The following is a 21619-nucleotide window of genomic DNA, read 5'->3' as shown; positions in this document are numbered from 1 at the left end:
ATTGATTTCAACACCCTCCCACCCCATACTCACCAGAAAACTTGGAAAAATTTTCTCGGTAAAGAAAACTTGTCCACTTATCCCAATAAGCATGAATTGAGAAAATCATAATTTTTAGGAGGAGTTTCAGTTAATGGAACAAAGTGTCAGAACTGGGCCTTCAAGAACAAGGTGCAATGTCAGTATGAACCAGAAGCAAGAGGAGGAGTCGGAGCCATTGGCTTACGCAACTAGACTCCATTATCTCCTCCTGCCGGGAACAGACCTGGGAGACAAAGTGAACATCAAGTGATCTTGAAACTCGGGGCTGCTCGGGGCAGGGAGCTGAGTGTGCAACGAGATACCACAGTTGACTTACATGCTTTCTTTGTGGATTACATCTCCCTGTATCTCCAAGAAGAGTTCCCAATCAAAATGTTTTCGTCTCTAAGCTTCTCATTTTTTCAATCAGTGGCAGCACTTCTGAAGGCAATTCAAAGACTTTTTCACTTGTAATTGGTTACTGTACATTTTTTTTAACACACTTTTTTCTCTCTTTGTTTCAGAGGCTACCCTTTAAAGACAGGCATTTCACTTGCAGCAAAATGTAAGTACATGTCCTCCTTGAAATGGTGTCTCCTTCTCAGCTCTAATTCCTAAAACCTCCTAATCTTTAAGGCTCCCATCTCACACTGCTGCATTTTTCAAGTCTGGCTCGACAAATGCAGTATGAATCTAATTATTTCACACTCTTGATTTATATGACATCGTGGAACATCTTATAAACTGTTTGGGAAGCAGATTGAAACTGATTGTGGTTGTGACTAGGTTGCCTCTAAAAAGCTAGAAAAAAGTAATGAGGAAAAAATTAGGCAATATTCTTTTAGACATTATGACAGTGTGACAGCAAACCTTTGAATATTCAGGTTCTCTCAAAAAATGGCTGACTACTTTATTACTCTTTGCCCAGTCGATCCTTGGAAACACAGACGGTTTTACGTTTAACAATATGGTAGTTATCTTAATAATTCCTTCCTGTATGTACCGCATTATGGCCACTCTGTAAACCCGTGTTCTTTCTAGAATGAATCTCCCGAGTATTATGTTTCTTTACTCTTGGTACTCCCAGTGTCCCTACACAAATTACAAACGCCCTCTATTCTAAAAGACCAAATAAAATTACACCAGATCCGAACTGGGAGTTCTGAGTATTTTAGAGTTTTGCCTCTGGGAATTAGGATGTGATTTTTTTTCTTTTTTAATAAAATGGGTATAAAGGTTTTAATCAGAAAATATGAACATTCCATCTGTCTCTGGAATAATTTGATTATGAAAATCTAAGAACCAAGACATCTAATATTCCTTACCTTGAAACATATATCCCAAATTCTTAAAACAAAACCCCACCACCACCCACGCTAGATTTTATTACCCAAGTTCAAAAAACAGAGGATAAATGTGGGTTCAATATAAAGACTCTAGCTATTCAATAGTAGCTTAAATGGTAGTGAGTTTCTTGTCACCACAGATAAGTAAGCAGGAGATCAACAACCATCATAAAGTAGAAGGTTGATTCAGGTAAACAAAGGAGTGTCCATCAACTCCCAGCTCCTGATTCACACAGAATTTCTAGTGGAGGATGCATCTCAGCACTCACTGAAGCATTAATTAGACACTCTTGGACCTGAGAGAATCCAGAGGTCTCACTTGAATTATACGTTTTATATGTGTTCTAATAAATTCTCTTTTGAATCATTCAGTCCCTGAGAAAATGATGTGTTCAGCTGAACTGTAAGAAAAACTTAGTTTGCACTGACTTGCCTGGATGATATTTTTCATTTGTTCTCTAGAATAAATTGATCCCACTGTTATTTCCCAAATATTCAAACATCAGCACAAGAAACATCACCCCTAAAATCACTGAAATTGTATGTCTAAGTATTATGCATTCACTGGAATTTGTAAAATGTCAAGCTCTGTATTATATCGCTGTGCTCTTTATCACAGTATCAAGACACCTGCAGGTTATGAATGATTTAAGCAACTTTTACCAATAAAGTCATGTTAGATTTTATGAGCAGTCTCCCTTTTCATGTGCTATCATGAGTATTTTATTTGTACAAATGTGAACTTTTGACTATATTCTCGCTTTTGAACATAGAACGCTGTTCAGGGGAGACCACTTGTTTCCTTCCCCGCATATTTATATTTGGTAGCTCTTTGTCATACTGTGTCTACCTATTTAGGTTTACAGTGCTTTTAAATGATTTAATTTAAATACTAAAAAATGGTTGGTATATGTTCATGGTGAAAATTAGATGAAGGGCAATTTAAGGCAGCATTTTAAGTCATATGCAAATACACAACTATGAACACATACATGACAATTAGCTCAAGATTTCTTGATCAAAATTTCAGTTGAAAACACCTTTTACCTCCCAGATTGGTGTGTGGGGGGGGAAGTCTAGTTATTTCACCTTAGGTCAATTTGTGATCATTTTATTTTTACATTTTTTTCTCAAGGACATACAAAGTGCTTGGTGACCTATTTTATTAGTAAATATCCTTAGTAAACTTGCACTAGAATTTTACACCATCCAGACAAAGTATGTCTACATACACCATCCAGACAAAATACGTCTACGTACCTCTCCACGTCATCTCTGGGCAACTGGCACAAAGTTGGTCTGATCTGTGGAGTCATGGAAACGTATTCAAATCATCAGGCAACTGTGTCTGGGGTTCATTTTGACAGCCAGACTCAATGGGCCCCTCTGGAGTTGGCCTTGTGTCCTAATGATGATTGTATTATACAATCAATACAAATGGAGAACCACCTAATCAGCGCTCTATTCAAACAAGGCTTCCATCCACAGTAGGTGGCAGGAGGCTTTGCAAGTAAAGGTCCTGGAAATGTGTACGTGCCAAGTAAAACGCCAGCCTCACTGATGGAGGACAGCCTTACCCAAGTCAGGAAGATGTGCCCCCTTGGAGAAAAAGAGCAAATGATGGAAGGAACTCAGGTGTAAAAATCAGAAGGTGCACGTCTGAGTCCCAGATCACTCCCGCAGAAGTGGTATGATTTTGAGAATTTTAGTTAACCCCTCAGTTTCTAAGTATCTGTATCATGGGGGGTGGAGGGTGGAGTGGGAAGAAAAACATTTTCCTGCCCCCACCAATGGGTGGTTGTGATAAGAGCATAATGTTTCAGAAAGATTTTATTATCTAAAAATGCTTTCTATCTTCAAGGGATTCTTATTAGATTATTGGAGGCTCTCGCTGTTTTTGTGGGAGTCCCCAGGGACTGTGGAAGCAAACTTTGGGCCTTAAAATCAACACTACACAATAAAACAAAAAGAACCATATCCAAACATATCATGCCCCTGGAGAGACTTGCACCCACATTTTTTGTTTCTTTTCAATTACACATACTCTTTGGGACCGCTGCCTCTGGTGGAAGAGAATTGTCTTCTGGGTGGTATGGGTGAGAAAGTTGCCAAACAAACCTGAATTATCCAAAGGCCTGTAAAATGCGCAATTGCTTTTTAAGAGGCCTGGTGATATTGTGTGTTCCTTTCGATTTTTGGCAGTAACGATTTTCTGCAATTTGTGGTTTTGCAATTTCTCTTTACGCAGACAACACTCTGGCTCTCATTCAATGCCCCACTGGTTGGGGGCAAGGAGCGAGGAGAGAGAGAGATTCCCTGGGGCTCTGACCACTCCAGAAAAAGAAGGAAATGTTAATGAAATAAGTCAGAAAGAATGCTTGAGACTCGTGGAAGCTGGTTGGTTAGTGGGGAAGAAACAACTTTTAATAAATTGCATGGTGTGGTTGGGATTTTATCGAGGGTTTTCATCAGCTAAGCAAAGGTCTGTTCCCCTTAACTCTTCTTGACTCTCCACTGAACTTTGTCTGGATTGCAATCTCAGTCTCTCTCTCTTTTTTTCCTGTATTCAACAAGCCTAGAACATTCTCTCTTCTACCGGATCCCTTTGGCCTCTTCTGGCCTTGATAGGATTCTCTTTAAATACTCTGTCTTTAGGTGTCTACTTGCCAATTACATTAACTTGGTTTGTGTAAATTACCTGAAGACCCATGTGCCAGAATTTTTGCCCTTGTCTCTTTGCAAAGGCAGTGCATGGATATAGCATTTATCTAGGTGAGAGTAATTTGTTCTGTTTCTATTCATCACCTCTGGAAAGGCTTTGATGACTTCTGTTTGCTTTTTTATGACTGCTAGGCACTGTGCTGAAGGATTTAAAGTTGCATCCAGAGGGAACCTTGTATTCCTTCTCTGTTCACTTCTGTATATCAAGAGCCCCCTGTTCTTCATGGAGTAGATCTCTTGGGACTTATGCCCACAGTTCCTGGACTTTCTATGCACAAAGGCAATTGCACAGGCCACTTATTTCTTCTCTTTTCATGACCTAAATGTCACTGCTTCTTTTGCTTATAGGAAGAATATAAAGATAATTGCTACTCATAGGTTAGTTGTATAATTTTCATGTATTTAAGGAATAGACAATCTTCCTGTGTGTGTCCTACAGGTTTATGGAATTGTTTGTGTTATGTCATTATAAATCATGGGTTTTTAATTTTGGAAGATGCTTTCAACATGATGCTGTTCAACAGTTGCCCCCAAGCCATCCTCCTCACAACACCCTCTCTAGAGCCCTTTCTCTAGCCCATGGAAGCCCAATCCATTTTGTTTTGTTTTGTTTTGTGGTACGCGGGCCTCTCACTGTTGTGGGCTCTCCCGTTGCAAAGCACAGGCTCCGGACGCGCAGCCTCAGTGGCCATGGCTCACGGGCCCAGCCGCTCCGTGGCATGTGGGATCTTCCCGGACCGGGGTACGAACCCATGTCCCCTGCATCGGCAGGCCGACTCTCAACCACTGCGCCACCAGGGAAGCCCGCAATCCATTTTTTAATAGCTCAACACTTCCAGCTTTCTTTGGCTAACCTGAGATAACCTTCAGGTGGTTTGTGCTAGTTTTGCTTTTGGAGCTGCTCAAGAGTTCACTCCTTCTTCCACATGACAACCCTCCAAATATTTTGGAATCTGATCCTCCATACTTTCTGAGTCTTCCTTGTCCAGGCTAAACATCCTCAATTTCTTCAGTCATTCTTCATATGACTTGATTTAGTTACCCTTTTCCATGTGTCTCAGTCACATTTTTCAATGTTCCTCTTAAAATATTACAGCCTGAACTGAAAAGAATATTGCCAAGATGGTTGACCACTGCAGAGCTCCAAGGAATTAAAAAAACAAAAACAAAAAGCTCTCATTCTGGACATATTATTTCTATTACTATAACCTAAGAGCACATCACAAATTTCAAATAGCACTTTAGTCTTGAGGTTAATCCTAAAACCTCTAGCTATGTTTTACAGAAGCTACCATGAAAGCAGATTTTTTCTGCTGTATCTATGCACTTGATTTTGAATAAGCAAATCTTTACATTACAGTGATGCCGATTTGTTTCAGAATATTAGTGGAAACTTTTAGGAGCTTTTTGAATTTGAATTTTTTAAAATCCCTGTCCCAGTTTTGGGACATACTTGATTTGCTTCTTGACTTCATTCAAGAGATTGATTAAAAAAAAAAACAAACTGAATATCTGGATTTTAAGCTCCTCAAACGAGGAGTCATGTTTTATTCATCTTTGTCTCTCCTGTGACATTCTGTTAAACAACCAGATGCTCAAGAAATGCTTTTATGAAATCAGTCAATAAAATCAAATACAGGCAGCTTTCCAACACCCTGACAGACAGTCATCTTTTGATTGATATCAGTGCCCTTTACAATCCAAGGACAAGATGAATTTTACACTATTTTGCTAATGCTTGGTGATTTTGTAGCATTATAGTGTGACCCTCAGGACTAGGTTGCCTGGATTCTAATCCCACTAGACTTTGCTAGCTACATGTTTTGGAGCAAGTTTCTCCTGCTCTCTAGTTCTATTCCCTGATTCGTAAAATGATGATACTAAATTATTTGTACCTGCCTCATTTGGTTGTTGTGATGATTAAGTGAATTAATCCATATAAAGAATGTAGAACAGTTGCCAATAATATAAAAATAATAATTAATATAGTAATAATTGTATTGTTGTTTCTTTTGTTGTTCTCAAGATATGCTAGTGTAACTACCCTATCCTAAGGGGAAAGAAAGCAACTTTGGCATAATTTGTTCATAGTGAACCTATATTAACTCCATATAATAATTATAATATAAAAATGCCATGTGATCTAAATACAACGCAACTGCTTCATGCCCATCAAAGTTTAGGTATGCATTCAAAAGAACCACAAATGTCTAAAAAGATGAAAAAATGTAAATTTTTACTAAATTCCCTCAAAGAGGAATTATATTACATTCAATGGCAAAATATTCTAAAGATCTTCTTTATCCAAATTCTTTATAGTAGCTGCTCAAACATCTTGCCTCTCTCTCTCCCTACTGCTTATGTAAAAAGATCCTGGCTAGTGTTGCTTTTTTCCTCACTTATCTCTTCTCTCTTAATCATGCCCTATTTTGCAGGATTAATAAACTACTAGTCTATTATTTTCTGCCTCCAACAATTCCATTTCTTATGTAATTTCAATGTGGCCTTTCCAGACTGCTCCTGAAAAAAATTATATATATGTATATATATATATACATATATATAATTTATATATTATATAAATTATATATAATTATTTATTATTATATATAATATATATGATAAAATATGCAGTGCTCTCTATTGTAAATTTCACATAGCTAGCTGATTCTCACACAACACTTTCACTGATTTTTGCTGAACTCTTGTACCTATAGCAAACCTATGGCTGTAACTGATGTATAAATGTAGTTTACAAATAAATTGTGGTTAATATTATTTATGTTAATGAGTAAGACAAAAGTGAAACAACAAAGATGTTTGTCACAGACCCACCCATTCATCAATAATGTGAGCAACTTCTTTACTAGATTGGATAATAGTTTTTGAATACTATAGAATATTTCCTCGAGTTTCTGTATTATTCACAATATGACAGTTATAAGTACAACACTTATTTTTGCTTTATCTGTTTTATTAACATTTTCTACATCACTTTCTTAAATCTAGACAACCAACAACACAATAAATCAAGGCTTGATTTGTAGTGTTTGTTGATTTCTTTGGTGTTGATACTTCTACCATGGACAATTTTAAGCAACCAACATGATTATCACTGAATTTGGAATTAAGAAAGGATGTGCAACACCATTATATGGTGTTTCTGCCATAAAGATACAATAGATGCAAATAACCACAGAAGCATAGGTAATAATAAAATGTCATAAAACAAATAGGAAGTGATGAGTTTTGAGTATTGTTTCCCTTGTTTCTAATACACGTTATTTCATTGCAAGTTTATATAATTCAATTTTTAAGAATGGCTGTGTCTAAAAATCACCTCACAAATTCCTGAAAAGTCTAACTACTGCCCCTTGCAAGCTGTCACAAGCCATCTCTAGTACAACTTGTCCTTCATCTTTAGATAGCAGTGTGGAGGGTGGGGAGGAAATGGAAACACAGAGTTTTTAATAAAAGCAACTATCTTTTATTATTATTATTATTATTATTATTATTTTTTTTTTTTGTGGTATGCGGGCCTCACTGTTGTGGCCTCTCCCGTTGCGGAGCACAGGCTCCGGACGCGCAAGCTCAGCAGCCACGGCTCACGGGCCCAGCCACTCCGCGGCACGTGGGATCTTCCCAGACCGGGGCACGAACCCGTGTCCCCTGCATCGGCAGGCGGACTCTCAACCACTGCGCCACCAGGGAAGCCCTATCTTTTATTATTGATAGTACTAAAGGTTGGAAACCTATGGTACAAGGCCAAATGTGATCCACTACCTGTTACTGTAAATAGTTTTATTTGAACACTATTCCAATAAATATCTATATATTTATAGATATTTATTATTTATAGATATTTATCTATATATTTATATCTATATAAATATAGATATTTATTATCTCTGTATAAGTCAGGGTTCTCCACAGAAACAGAACCAATAGTATGCAGTACCTATCTATCTTTCTTTCTATTTATCTATATCTATCTATCATCTATCAGCTATTTTCTATCTATCTATCTACAATTACTATACAAAATATCTTCACTACAATGCCTAAATTAGCATTTGATTAAACAACTGGATACTCTAGCCTCCCCAAGTTAACACATAAAATTAACCATCGAAGTCTATGACTGCTTTTGCCTACAGAGGCAGAGATGAGTAGTTGTGATAGAGATGATATGGCCCAGAAAGCCTAAAATAGTTACTATTTGGTTTTTTGGTAGTAAGTTTGCTGACCCCTGGAATAAAACCAGATTCAACTGACCCCTGTTCCTGTAATACAGTCAAGCCGAACACATATATAATAACTTCAGATTGATAATAATCAAGGACTATGCTTGCTCCATGGCCACTTGGGACTACATTTTGTGAAACTGCAAGCAGAAGAGCATCTACATACTGATATGAATTCCTTGGATATGCTCTCTGGCAAGTTTGGTTGCAACATACTTTTTAATCTTAATATTTTTTTTTCATGTCCACATTTGTGTACAATTTTATAACAATGTATGTATGTGATTACCTCATACATACTAGCTATTTTAATGTAGGCTGTTTCTTTCGCTTTTTTCCCCCTTTTTCTTTTCTTTTTTTTCTCTTTTCTTCCCTTTTCTTTTCCTTTTTAATTTGGCTCTCTTACCCCTATTTACTAATCCATAAACATTCTTGCAAAATTAGTGTGTATCCTTCTGCATTTTTTTCTTCACTCATATAATGTTGAAGGAATAGTTATTTAACACACACATACAGAGAGAGAAATACTCATGTAGAGGGTATTTTTTACCATTTATTTTATAAAATAGCATCAAATTTCAATGTGCATATTCATCTTAATTTTTCAATCAAAAGTATCTTTTTCTTTAAATCCCTGTTTATATTGTTTATCCTTTCTTTTCTTCTTTTTTAAAATATTTATTTGTTTGTTTGTTTATTTATTTATTTATTTATTTATTTATTTTTGTCTGTGTTGGGTCTTCATTGTTGCTCATGGGCTTTCTCTAGCTGCAGCAAGCTGGGGCTACTCTTCATTGCGGTGTGCGGGCTTCTCATTGTGGTGGCTTCTTTTATTGCGGAGTATGGGTTCTAGGCACTCAGGCTTCGGTAGTTGTGGCATGCTGGCTCAGTAGTTGTGGTGCATAGGCTTAGTTGCTCGGTGGCATGTGGGATCTTCCTGGACCAGGACTCAAACCAATGTCCCTTGCATTGGGTACCAAAGATGATGTTGGGGTGTAGCTGTTAATATTTACAAGTTAACTTTTCCCAAGCTACAAATCATTATTTTTTAAATCTATTTTAGAGTTTTACCAAAGATCAGAAACTATCTCCTAGGTCTTCAGAAACCACTTTCTACCTTCCTTAACATTAAAATATGTCTCCACATTTAGTATTGATTATTGATGTAAAGATTCTATCATTATATCTTTTCTAAACAATTTTTTAGACTACAAAAGAAGCTCAAGTTTAAAGGGAGTGAGGAGGAGATAATTGTAAGAATGTTGATATTTGATGAAATCCACAAAAAGGAAGCAAAGTTTCGTTAGTTTTATGCTATTATGAATTGGAGAGCTTTTTTGGAAAAGGAGAGCCATCAAGAACCAGGGATGTGGAGATAGTTCAAGATGGCAGAGTAGAAGAATATGCTCTCACTCCCTCTTTCAAGAACACCAAAATCACAACTAACCGCTGAACAGTCATCGACAGGAAGACACTGGAACTCACTAAGAAAGATACCCCAGATGCAAAGACAAAGGAGAAGCTGCAATGAGACGGTAGGAGGGGTGCAAACACAATAAAATCAAATCCCATAACTGCTTCATGGGTGACTCACAAACTGGAGAACACTTATACAACAGAAGTCCACCCACGGGAGTGAAGGTTCTGAGCCCCACGTCAGGCTTCCAAACTTGGAAGTCTGGCAATGGGAGGAGGAATTCCTAGAGAATCAGACTTTGAAGGCTAGAGAGATTTTATTGCAGGACTTTGACAGGACTGGGGTAAACAGAGACTCCACTCTTGGAGGTCACACACAAAGTAGTGTGTGCACTGGGACACAGGGAAAGGAGCAGTGACCCCATAGGAGACTGAAATAGACCTACCTGCTAGTGTTGGAGGGTCTCCGGCAGAGGCGGGGGTGGCTGTGCCTCACCATGAGGACAAGGACACTGGCAACAGAAGTTCTGGGAAGTACTCCTTGGCGTGAGACCTCCCAGGGTCCACCATTAGTTCCACCAACGAGCCCATCTAGGCTCCAGTGTTGAGCACCTCAGGCCAAACAACCAACAGGGAGGGAACCCAGCCCCACCCAACAGCAGACAAGTGGATTAAAGTTTTATTGAGCTCTGCCCACCAGAGCAACAGCCAGCTCTACCCACCACCAGTACCTCCCATCAGGAAACTTCCAAAAGCCTCTTAGATAGCCTCATCCACCAGAGGGCAGACAGCAGAAGCTAGAAGAACTACAACCCTGCAGTCTGCAGAACAAAAACCACATTCACAGAAAGATAGACAAGATGAAAAGGCAAAGGGCTATGTACCAGATGAAGGACCAAGATAAAACCCCTGAAAAACAACGAAATGAAATGGAGATAGGAAATCTTCCAGAAAAATAATTCAGAATAATGATAGTGAAGATGATCCAGGACCTCAGAAAAAGAATGGAGGCAAAGATCAAGAAGATGCAAGAAATGTTTAACAAAGATCTAGAAAAATTAAAGAACAAACAGAGATGAACAATACAATAACTGAAATGACAAATACGCTAGAAGGAATCAATAGCAGAATAACTGAGGCAGAAAACCGATAAGTGACCTGGAAGACAGAATGGTGGAATTCATGCTGTGGAACAGAATAAAGAGAGAATGAAAAGAAATGAAGACAGCCTAAGAGACCTCTGGTACAACATTAAACACAACAATATGCACATTATAGGGGTCCCAGAAGGAGAAGATAGAGAGAAATCACCTGAGAAAATATTTGAAGAGATTATAGTAAAAAACTTCCCTAACATGGAAAAGGAAATAGCCACCCAAGTCCATAAAGTGCAGAGAGCCCCCAAAAGGATAAACCTTTTTATCCTTTAAGGAGAAACATGCCAAGACACATAGTAATCAAATTGGCAAAAATTAAAGACAAAGAAAAATTATTAAAAGCAGCAAGGAAAAAATGACAAATAACATAAAAAGGAACTCCCATAAGGTGAGCAGCTGATTTCTCAGCAGAAATTCTAGAAGGCAGAAGGGAGTGGCACGATATATTTAAAGTGATGAAAAGGAAGAATCCACAACCAAGATTACTCCACCCTGCAAGGATCTCATTCAGATTCGATGGAGAAATGAAAAGCTTTATAGACAAGCAAAAGCTAAGAGAATTCAGCACCAACAAACCAGCTATACAACAAATGTTAAAGGAAGTTCTCTAAGTGGGAAACACAAGAGAAGAAAAGGATATACAAAAACAAATGCAAAACAATCAAGAAAATGGTAATAGGAACATACATATCGATAATTACCTTAAATGTGAATGGATTAAATGCTCCAACCAAAAGACACAGGCTTGCTGAAAGGATACAAAAAGAAGACCCATATATATGCTGTCTACAAGAGACCCACTTCAGACCTAGGGGCACATACAGACTGAAAGTGAGGGGATGTAAAAAGATATTCCATGCAAATGGACATCAAAAGAAAGCTGGGGTAGCAATACTCATATCAGATAAAATAGACTTTAAAATAAAGAATGTTACAAGAGACAAGGAAGGACACTACATAATGATCAAGGGATCAATCCAAGAAGAAGATATAAAAATTATAAATATATATGCACCCAACATAGGAGCACCACAATACATAAGGCAACTGCTAACATCTATAAAAGAGGAAATTGGCAGTAACACAATAATAGTGGGGATTTTAACACCTCACTTACACCAATGGACAGATCAGCCAAACAGAAAATTAATAAGGAAACACAAGCTTTAAATGCCACAATAGACCAGATAGATTTAATTGATATTTATAGGACATTCCATTCAAAAACATCAGATTATACTTTCTTCTCAAGTGCTCATGTAATATTCTCCAGGATAGATCATATCTTGTGTCACAAATCAAACCTCAATAAATTTAAGAAAATTGAAATCATATCAAGCACCTTTTCTGACCACAATGCTGTGAGATTAGAAATCAACTACAGGGAAAAAAACATAAAAAACACAAACACATGGAGGCTAAGCAATAAATAACCAAAGATCACTGAAGAAATCAGAGAGGAAATCAAAAAGTACCTACAGACAAATGACAATGAAAACATGATGATCCAAAACCTATGAGATGCAGCAAAAGCAGTTCCAGGAGGGAAGTTTATAGCTATACAAGTCTACCTCAAGAAACAAGAAAAATCTCAAATAAACAATATAACCTTACACCTAAAGGAACTAGAGAAAGAAGAACAAACAAAACCCAAAGTTAGCAGAAGGAAATAAATCATAAAGATCAGAGCAGAAATAAATGAAATAGAAACAAAGAAAACAATAGCAAAGATCAATAAAATTAAAAGCTGGATCTTTGAGAAGATAAACAAAATTGATAAACAATTAGCCAGACTGATCAAGAAAAAGAGGGAGAGGACTCAAATCAATAAAATTAGAAATGGAAAAGGAGAAGTTACAACCAACACCACAGAAACACAAAGCATCCTAAGAGACGACTACAAGCAACACTATGCCAATAAAATGGACAACCTGGAAGAAGTGGACAAATTCTTAGAAATGCACAACCTGCCGAGACTGAACCAGGAAGAAATAGAAAATATGAAGAGACCAATCACAAGTAATGAAATTGAAACTGTGATTAAAAATCTTCCAACAAACAAACGTCCAGGACCAGACGGCTTCACAGGTGAATTCTATCACACATTTAGAGAAGAGCTAACACCCATCCTTCTCAAGCTCTTCCAAAAAAACTGTAGAGGAAGGAAAACACCCAAACTCATTCTAGGAGGCCACCATCACCCTGATACCAAAACCAGACAAAGATACTACAAAAAAAGAAAATTACAGACCAATATCACTGATGAATATAGATTAAGAAATCTTCAACAAAATACTAGCAAACAGAATCCAACAATATGTTAAAGGATCATACACCATGATCAAGTGGGATTTATCCCAGGGATGAAGGGTTCTTCAATATACGCAAGTCAATCAATGTGATACACCATATTAACAAATTGAAGAATAATAACCATGTGATCATCTCAATAGATTCAGAAAAAGCTTTTGACAAAATTCAACACCCATTTATGATAAAAACTCTCCAGAAAGTGGGCATAGACGGAACCTACCTCAACATAATAAAGGCCATATATGACAAACCCACAGCAAACATCATTCTCAATGGTGAAAAATTGAAAGCATTTCCTCTAAGATCAGGAAGAAGACAAGGATGTCCACTCTCACCACTCTTATTCAACATAGTTTTGGAAGTTCTAGCCATGGCACAGAGAAGAAAAAGAAATAAAAGGAATACAAATTGGAAAAGAAGAAGTAAAACTGTCACTGTTTGCAGATGACGTGATACTATACATAGAGAATCCTAAAGATGCCACCAGAAAACTACAAGAGCTAATCAATGAATTTGATAAAGTTGCAGGGTTCAAAATTAATGCACAGAAATCTCTTGCATTCCTATACAGTAATGATGAAAAATCTGAAAGAGAAATTAAGGAAACACTCCCATTTACCATTGCAACAAAAAGAATAAAATACTTAGGAATAAACCTACCTAGGGAGACAAAAGACCTGTATGCAGAAAACTATAAGACACTAATGAAAGAAATTAAAGAGGATACCAACATATGGAGAGATATACCATGTTCTTGGATTGGAAAAATCAATATTGTGAAAATGATTATACTACTCATAGCAATCTACAGATTCAATGCAATACCTATCAGATTACCAATGGCATTTTTTACGGAACTAGAACAGAAAATCTTAAAATTTGTATGGAGACACAAAAGACCCCAAATAGCCAAAGCAGTCTTGAGGGAAAAAAACGGAGTTGGAGGAATCAGGCCCCCTGACTTCAGGCTATACCACAAAGCTACATGGTACTGGCACAAAAACAGAAATATAGATCAATGGAACAGGATAGAAAGTCCAGAGATAAACCTATGCACCTATGGTCAACTAATCTATGACAAAGGTGGCAAGGATATACAATGGAGAAAAAGTCTCTTCAGTAAGTGGTGCTGGGAAAACTGGGCAGCTACATGTAAAAGAATGAAATTAGAACACTCCTTAACACCATATACAAAAATAAACTCAAAATGGATTAGAGACCTAAATGTAAGACAGGGCACTATAAAACTCTTAGAGGAAAACATAGGAAGAACACTCTTTGACATAAATCACAGAAAGATATTTTTTGATCCATCTCCTAGAGTAACGGAAGTACAAACAAAAATAGACAAATAGGACCTAATGAAACTTCAAGGCTTTTGCACAGCAAAGAAAACCATAAACAAGGCACAAAGACAACCCTCAGAATGGGAGAAAATATTTGCAAATGAATCAATGTAGAAAGGATTAATCTCCAAAATATATAAACAGCTCATGCAGCTCAATATTAAAAAAACAAACAACCCAATCCAAAAGTGGGCAGAAGACCTAAATAGACATTTCTCCAAAGAAGACATACCAATGGCCAAGAGGCACATAAAAAGCTGCTCAACATCACTAATTGTTAGAGAAATGCAAATCAAAACTACAATGAGGTATCACCTCACACCAGTTAGAATGGGTATCATCAGAAAATCTACAAACAACAAATGCTAGAGAGGGTGTGGAGAAAAGGGAAGCCTCTTGCACTGTTGGTGGGAATGTAAATTGATACATGGAGAACAGTATGGAGGTTCCTTAAAAAACTAAAAATAGAACTACCATATGACTGAGTAATCCCACTACTGGGCATATACCCAGAGGAAACCATAATTCAAAAAGACACATGCACCCCAATGTTCATTGCAGCACTATTTACAATAGCCAGGTCATGGAAGCAACCTAAATGCCCATCGACAGACAAATGGATAAAGAAGCCATGGTACATATATACAATGGAATATTACTCAGCCATAAAAAGGAACAAAATTGGGTCCTTTGTAGACACGTGGATGCATCTAGAGACTGTCATACAAAGTGAAGTAAGTCAGAAAGAGAAAAACAAATATCGCATATTAATGCATATATGTGGAACCTAGAAAATGGTACAGATGAACCAGTTTGCAGAGCAGAAATTGAGACACATAAGTAGAGAAAAAAACGTATGGACACCAAGAGGGGAATGCAACGGGTGTGTGTGTGTGTGTGTGTGTGTGTGTGTGTGTGATGAATTGGGAGATTGGGATTGGCATGTGTACACTGATGTGTATAAATGGATGACTAATAAGAACCTGCTGTTTAAAAAAATAAATAAAATTAAATTTAAAAAATAAAAAAGAAGAAAAAAAAATAGAGAACCAGGGATGGTATCTTCTTTCTTGGGCTTTGTGGTGTCTCCTACTTCTGTAGACCAGGTCCATCTACTTATGTTTCAGATGCATGTGTCCCAAAATGGCAGGCACAGATATCAAGGAGAAGACATTTTAGCTCTGCTTCCCACTTGGGGAATCCACATATAATCCAAACACCAAGATAGGAAACCCACATCCTTCAGGTCTTTGTTCCTTGTTATGCCACTGGCCAGCAAATGAATGGGATGTCTCAGTTGGAAACACCTCTGGGTCTATTAGCTGTGGATAATGGACTTTTTAAGAAATCAGGATTGTGTGTTGAAATTTATCAAGTATTTTTCTGCATCTAATGATACTATTTTATGGGTTTTTTCCCTTTAATCTATTTGTGTAATAGACTGTACTCATAGATTTTCTGGTGTTGAATCTCACTACATTCCTGGCACACCCTACTCAATAGTATCTTTGAAAATACATTGATAAGCAATTTGCAAATGTCTATTTAAATTTTTTCATTTAGATTCACTTATGAGAATGCCCTATATATACAGTGACCTTTGAACTGCACAAGTTTGAACTGTGCAAGTCCACTTATAGGTGGATTTCTTTTCAATAAACATATTGAAAAATTCTTGGACATTTGCAACAACTTGAAAAAACTTGCAAACTCTGTAGCGTAGAAGTTGCGAAAAAATTAAGAAAGAGTATGTCCTGAATGCATAAAATATATGTAGACGTACATAGGATATACAAAATATGTGTTAATCAACTGTTTATGTTATTGGGAAGGCTTCTTGTCAACAGTAGGCTATTAGTAGTTAAGTCTGGGGGAAGCCAAAAGTTATATGTGAGTTTTCTACTATGCAGGGGGTTGGCACCCTGAACCCCACATTGTTCAAGAATCAACTGTAGTTTTCTTTTTTGGGCATTATATTCTCCTTTACATTTGCCTAGCACTGAGTTTCTTTGTACTTTGAAAATTTTATGTATACCTTACTTTTTTTGAGACTTTCCTTCTAGCTCTCCTTCCAACCCACTCTCCTCACACCACCTTATCTAAAAGTTTTGCTGTTGCCTCTACTCAGCCCCCCACCCAGGACTCCTGGTCCAACCAAATATTTAATAGGGGCTTATGTTCCTTCTCCATGGTGATATTGGGGATATCCAAGATCCAAGCCCCCAAGCTCAGTCACTTTATAAAGCTGAGTGTATATTCGTCAACTTCCCTAGGTCACAACTGTATCCCAAGCAACAGTGGACAACAACCTTTTTCTTCCTCCTTTGATAAGTTGCGAAAACTCACATTACCTCCTGGTATCATCAGTGAGCCCAGCTTTAGCTCCCCACGTGCAATCCCCCAGTAAACTACAGGTACAGAGCTCCTAGCCCTTCCTGAGTTTAGTCCTTCTTTGTCCTGATTCCAGAGAGAAGCTCAGCTAGAGGGCTTCACCCCTCCACTTATTTCTTCATTTTCCTGTTTTATTTGTTATCTACAGAGTTATTGATTTTGTTTGTGAACAAGCCTATATCTTTTTAATACTTTATTTACTTCATTGAGTCCCATAAACTTATATGGTTTTCTGGGGGAATGAATTGGGATAATTACGTGAAATTTTTTTAATAGAAAGGATTATAGCAATAAAAGGCAACACTAGTATAAAACTGGTATGTGTTCTCTGCCTAGAGAACTCCCCTTTTCCTTTCTGCCTACCTAAATCTTAATCATTTTTCTCTGGATACTTACTCTAACTCATGTTTTGTCTTCCTTCAGTTTAACCTCATAAATATGTATTAAATGCTATAATATATCTAGCACTGAGAATACAGAAAGGAAGATAGGTGTGGTCCTTGTCTTCATGGAACTGTGTCTAGTGTGGGAAACTATTAAACAAAAATTTACAATAATAACATTAAAAGTTTTGCAATTATCATTAGAGCATCCTATTTAACGATTGACTACATACTCATTTTTTATTTTTCTATAACTTATACATGTGGATTAATTATGTCTTCTGAGTTATGAAAGACCCATGAAGATAGTGAATATATATCCTGTAGTGCTCTTATTTAAGTCCTTGATTTCACACACGGAACCAGGAATCATTGTGCACACAGGATTAAGTAGTCTTTATCGTGCAGTAGGGTTAAAGGCACCAAAGCAATTGAAGAGGTGGTTTTAAGGTCAGCTATTATTGCCTTTTGTCAATGGCCATTACAGAAGTTATAGAACAATCTGTTGATACAGAGTGATTTTTAAAGTCTCAGCGTATGGCTTAGAATAAGACTATTTATTATTTTAGAGTTAATTTTAAAAAGAAACATCAGATTATTGTGTCTCCATGTTAATTAACTTTTAAGGCTAAAATAAAGTAACTTTAAAGTGGATAAAGTAACTTTATTCCTGATTTATGAAGCGTCTTGTCTTTTAAAAGGACAGAGACAGACCAAGAGAGAGGCTCAGCGCTATATAAAAGACACTGTAAAAGCTAACTGCTCAGATCATGAATAGATACCAGTTTAAAGTACCTCTAAGAAACCCCTAGCATATACTCCAATATTTGGATCAAAATAAAAGATAATAAAATGACATCCACCAAATGACCATAACAAGAGACAGATAATACCAAGTACTGATGAGAATGCAGAACAACTGGCATTCTCATATACTGCTGGTAGATGAGACATTCGGTACAACCACTTTGGAAAACTGGCATTATCTCCTAAAGATAAACATAGGCATACCCTATAACTTAGTGATTCCATTCTGATGTATATACCCAACAGAAATGCATTGTGGTATATTCACACAGTGAAATACTGTACCGCAATGAGAATTACAGTCTACAACTACATGCAACCACATGAATAGATCTCACAAACAATTCTGAATGAAAGTACTCATACAATTGATAAGCATTATGGACCCATTTGGGGAATTTTTGCAACCAGACCTAATCCAAATTTGGTGGATGGTAACTAGTTGAACCTTTTCCATTTTATCTTTTTTCTACCAAATGCTGTCATTTCAGCATCAGATGGGGCAGATTAAAACTATTGGAAAGACTATAAGAGAGCAGAGTTTCTAACGTAAGAGGTCAGTGAGCTAGGATACGACAGGAATGTCAGATATCCAGTGAATGAGGCCAACTTCTTAACCAGACACTTTGCAACAATGCGAATGAGGCAAACAAGAAGCAAAGCTTGAAAAAGGAGACTAAAGGCCAATAAGAAAATCCAAATCAACTGGAATGGATCACACAGTGAATTAATGTCACCATTTGGACACTCAACCACCCAAAGACAGGAATGAAAGATCTCATTCTTGTGAGAAGGACCACACAGCGGCAAAATAGGAATACACCCTGATCCGAGACCAATATCAATATCATATACTGTAATTAAAATTACAGTTTTAATCTCCAGTTACATTAAGGAGTATTGAATGTTATATTTTTTTATTAAAATTTAAAAGCTGTATAAGTAAAAGCAAAAATAAACAAATGGAATCTAATCAAATTTAAAAGCTTTTGCAAAGTAAAGGAAACCATCAACAAAATAAAAAGACAACCTATGGAATAAGAGAAAATAGTTGCAAATGATGCAACTGACAAGGAGTCAATATCCAAAAAATGAAAACTCTAAATCAAAAGCTACATGTACCCTAATATTCATAGCAGCACTATTTACAATAGCCAAGGCATGAAAACAACCCAAGTGCCCATCAACAGATGACAGGCTTAGGAAGATGTGATATATATATATATGTATATATATATATATATATATATATACACAAAAAAATATTTATATATACAATGGAATATGACTCAGCCATAAAAAAGAATGGGATATTGTAATTTGCAGCAACATGGATGGACCTAGACAACATTATACTTTGTGAAGTAAGTCAGACAAAGACAAATACTATATATCACAAATATTATGTAATATCACTATACGAAATCTAAAAAATAATACAAATGAATCTATATACAGAACAGAAAACAGATTCACAGACATAGAAAACAAACTTACGGTTACCAAAGGGGAAAGCAGGGGAGGGGGGAAGGATAAATTAAGAGTGATTTAAAAGATAACAAACTACTATACATAAAATAGATAAGCAACAAGGATTTACTATATAGCACAGGGAATTATATTCACTACCTTGTAATAAGTTATAATGGAACATAATCTGAAAAGAAACTGAATCATTATGCTGTGCTCAGTATTGCAAATCAACTATACTTCAATTTTTTTTAAACCTATATAATTATTATTATTTTTTACATCTTTATTGGAGTATAATTGCTTTACAATGTTTAGTTTCTGTTGTACAACAAAGTGAATCAGCTATATGTATACATATATCCCCATATCCCCTCCCTCTTGAGCCTCCCTCCCACCCTCCCTATCCCACCCCTCTAGATGGTCACAAAGCACCGAGCTGATCTCCCTGTGCTATGTGGCTGCTTCCCACTGGCCATCCATTTTACATTTGGTAGTGTATATATGTCAGTACTACTCTCTCATTTCGTCCCAGCTTCCCCTTCTGTATCCTGCTGTATCCCCTGCTGTATCCTCAAGTCCATTCTCTACATCTGCATCTTTATTCCTGCCCTGCCACTAGGTTCATCAGTAATGTTTTTTGAGATTCCATATATATGCATTAGCATATGGTATTTGTTTTTCTCTTTCTGATTTACTTCACTATGTATGACAGACTCTAGGTCCATCCACCTCACTACAAATAACTCAATTTCATTCCTTTTTATTGCTGAGTAATATTCCATTGTAAATATGTGCCACATCTTCTTTATGCAGTCATCTGTCAGTGGACATTTAGGTTGTTTCCATGTCCTGGCTGTTGTAAATAGAGCTGCAGTGAACATTGTGGTACATGTATCTTTTTGAATTATGGTTTTCTCAGGGTATATGCCGAGTAGTGGGATTGCTGGGTCATATGGTAGTTTTATTTTTAGTTTTTTAGGGAACCTCCATACTGTTCTCCATAGTGGCTGTATCAATCTACATTCCCACCAACAGTGCAGGAGAAAACCCTATATAATTATTATGTTTTATAATTCTGTGCTTTTAAATACATTTTCAGTTCAGTGAAACTTCATTGCACTGTGGTGAAGCCAGTTGGCCGCAGAGTTCAGCCATAGACCATTATGAAATATCAGGGATGGGGTGGGCATGGTAGTTAAGAAAGCAGGAGGAAGGACAAGATGCTGTTTGGAGGGAAGTTCTAAGTGGCACACAGGATCTGGCTGTGTGGCAGGAAGGGAGTGGTGACTTAAAATACTGTGTACACGATTGGCTTTCCTTCTCTACTTATAAGCTATAAACTTCAACATACTAATTTTAAAATGTGTGTCAAGCATGTGCTAATTGGCAGGCACTGTGCTAGGTATGGTAGGTGAAGACACATGAATAAAGACAGACTACCTGTGCTCCTGTTCATTCCAGTGGAGGCATCAAGGTGAAGATAGGGCAGAGTAACTCTAAGGGAATACCTTCTTATGCAACATTTTCCCCCACAGGAGGAGAAACTACCTTTAATCATTTTTCCTGGGTTGGTGTCTTTCTCAAAATTTCTCGGCCTCCTTCTCTGTGTGCATGGTACCCAAAGTCACATGCCCAGAGTAAACACTCTCAATGACTCAGAGTTATTGCCTCATGACAGTCTCCAAGCATCGGTCTTCAGGGCCCAGCAGGCTAAATGCAAAATGGAATTACTTAGCTCTGAGAGGCCTTCTCAAGAGAAAGCTGAAAGAGTGAGTGATGCTACCACTCATTTTTAGGTCTTTTGGATTTTTATACCTGAAATTCGATGCCCAGTCATTTCATAAATCCAGGCAAACTGCATGCAGCCATCAGGGAAGGGCTGAACGTCACTGGATCCAGAGACCCCAAGTAGAAGGGTTAGATCTGTAGTTCTAACAAGAGAACTGACAGGGAGTGGAAAGTAAAGAGAGCAGGCTTCCTCAGAGTCCCAGCTTGGCCCTC

At 37.2% G+C, this 21619-nt stretch overlaps 1 protein-coding gene across 1 annotated transcript in view; it reads left to right on the top strand.

The window, feature by feature from the left end:
* Positions 1-21619, top strand: part of ANKFN1 (ankyrin repeat and fibronectin type III domain containing 1) — a 442590-nt gene that overhangs the window by 172779 nt on the left and 248192 nt on the right. Inside the window, exon 2 of the mRNA XM_059048917.2 lies at positions 546-586. The gene's annotated coding sequence lies outside the window, so the exon portion shown is untranslated. The remainder of the gene's footprint in view (positions 1-545; positions 587-21619) is intronic.

The sequence above is a fragment of the Kogia breviceps genome, chromosome 19 (assembly GCF_026419965.1).
Source record: "Kogia breviceps isolate mKogBre1 chromosome 19, mKogBre1 haplotype 1, whole genome shotgun sequence".
Lineage (NCBI taxonomy): Eukaryota > Metazoa > Chordata > Mammalia > Artiodactyla > Physeteridae > Kogia > Kogia breviceps.
The sequence above is the reverse complement of the archived record's forward strand: the minus strand, read 5'-3'. Positions and strand labels throughout refer to the sequence as shown.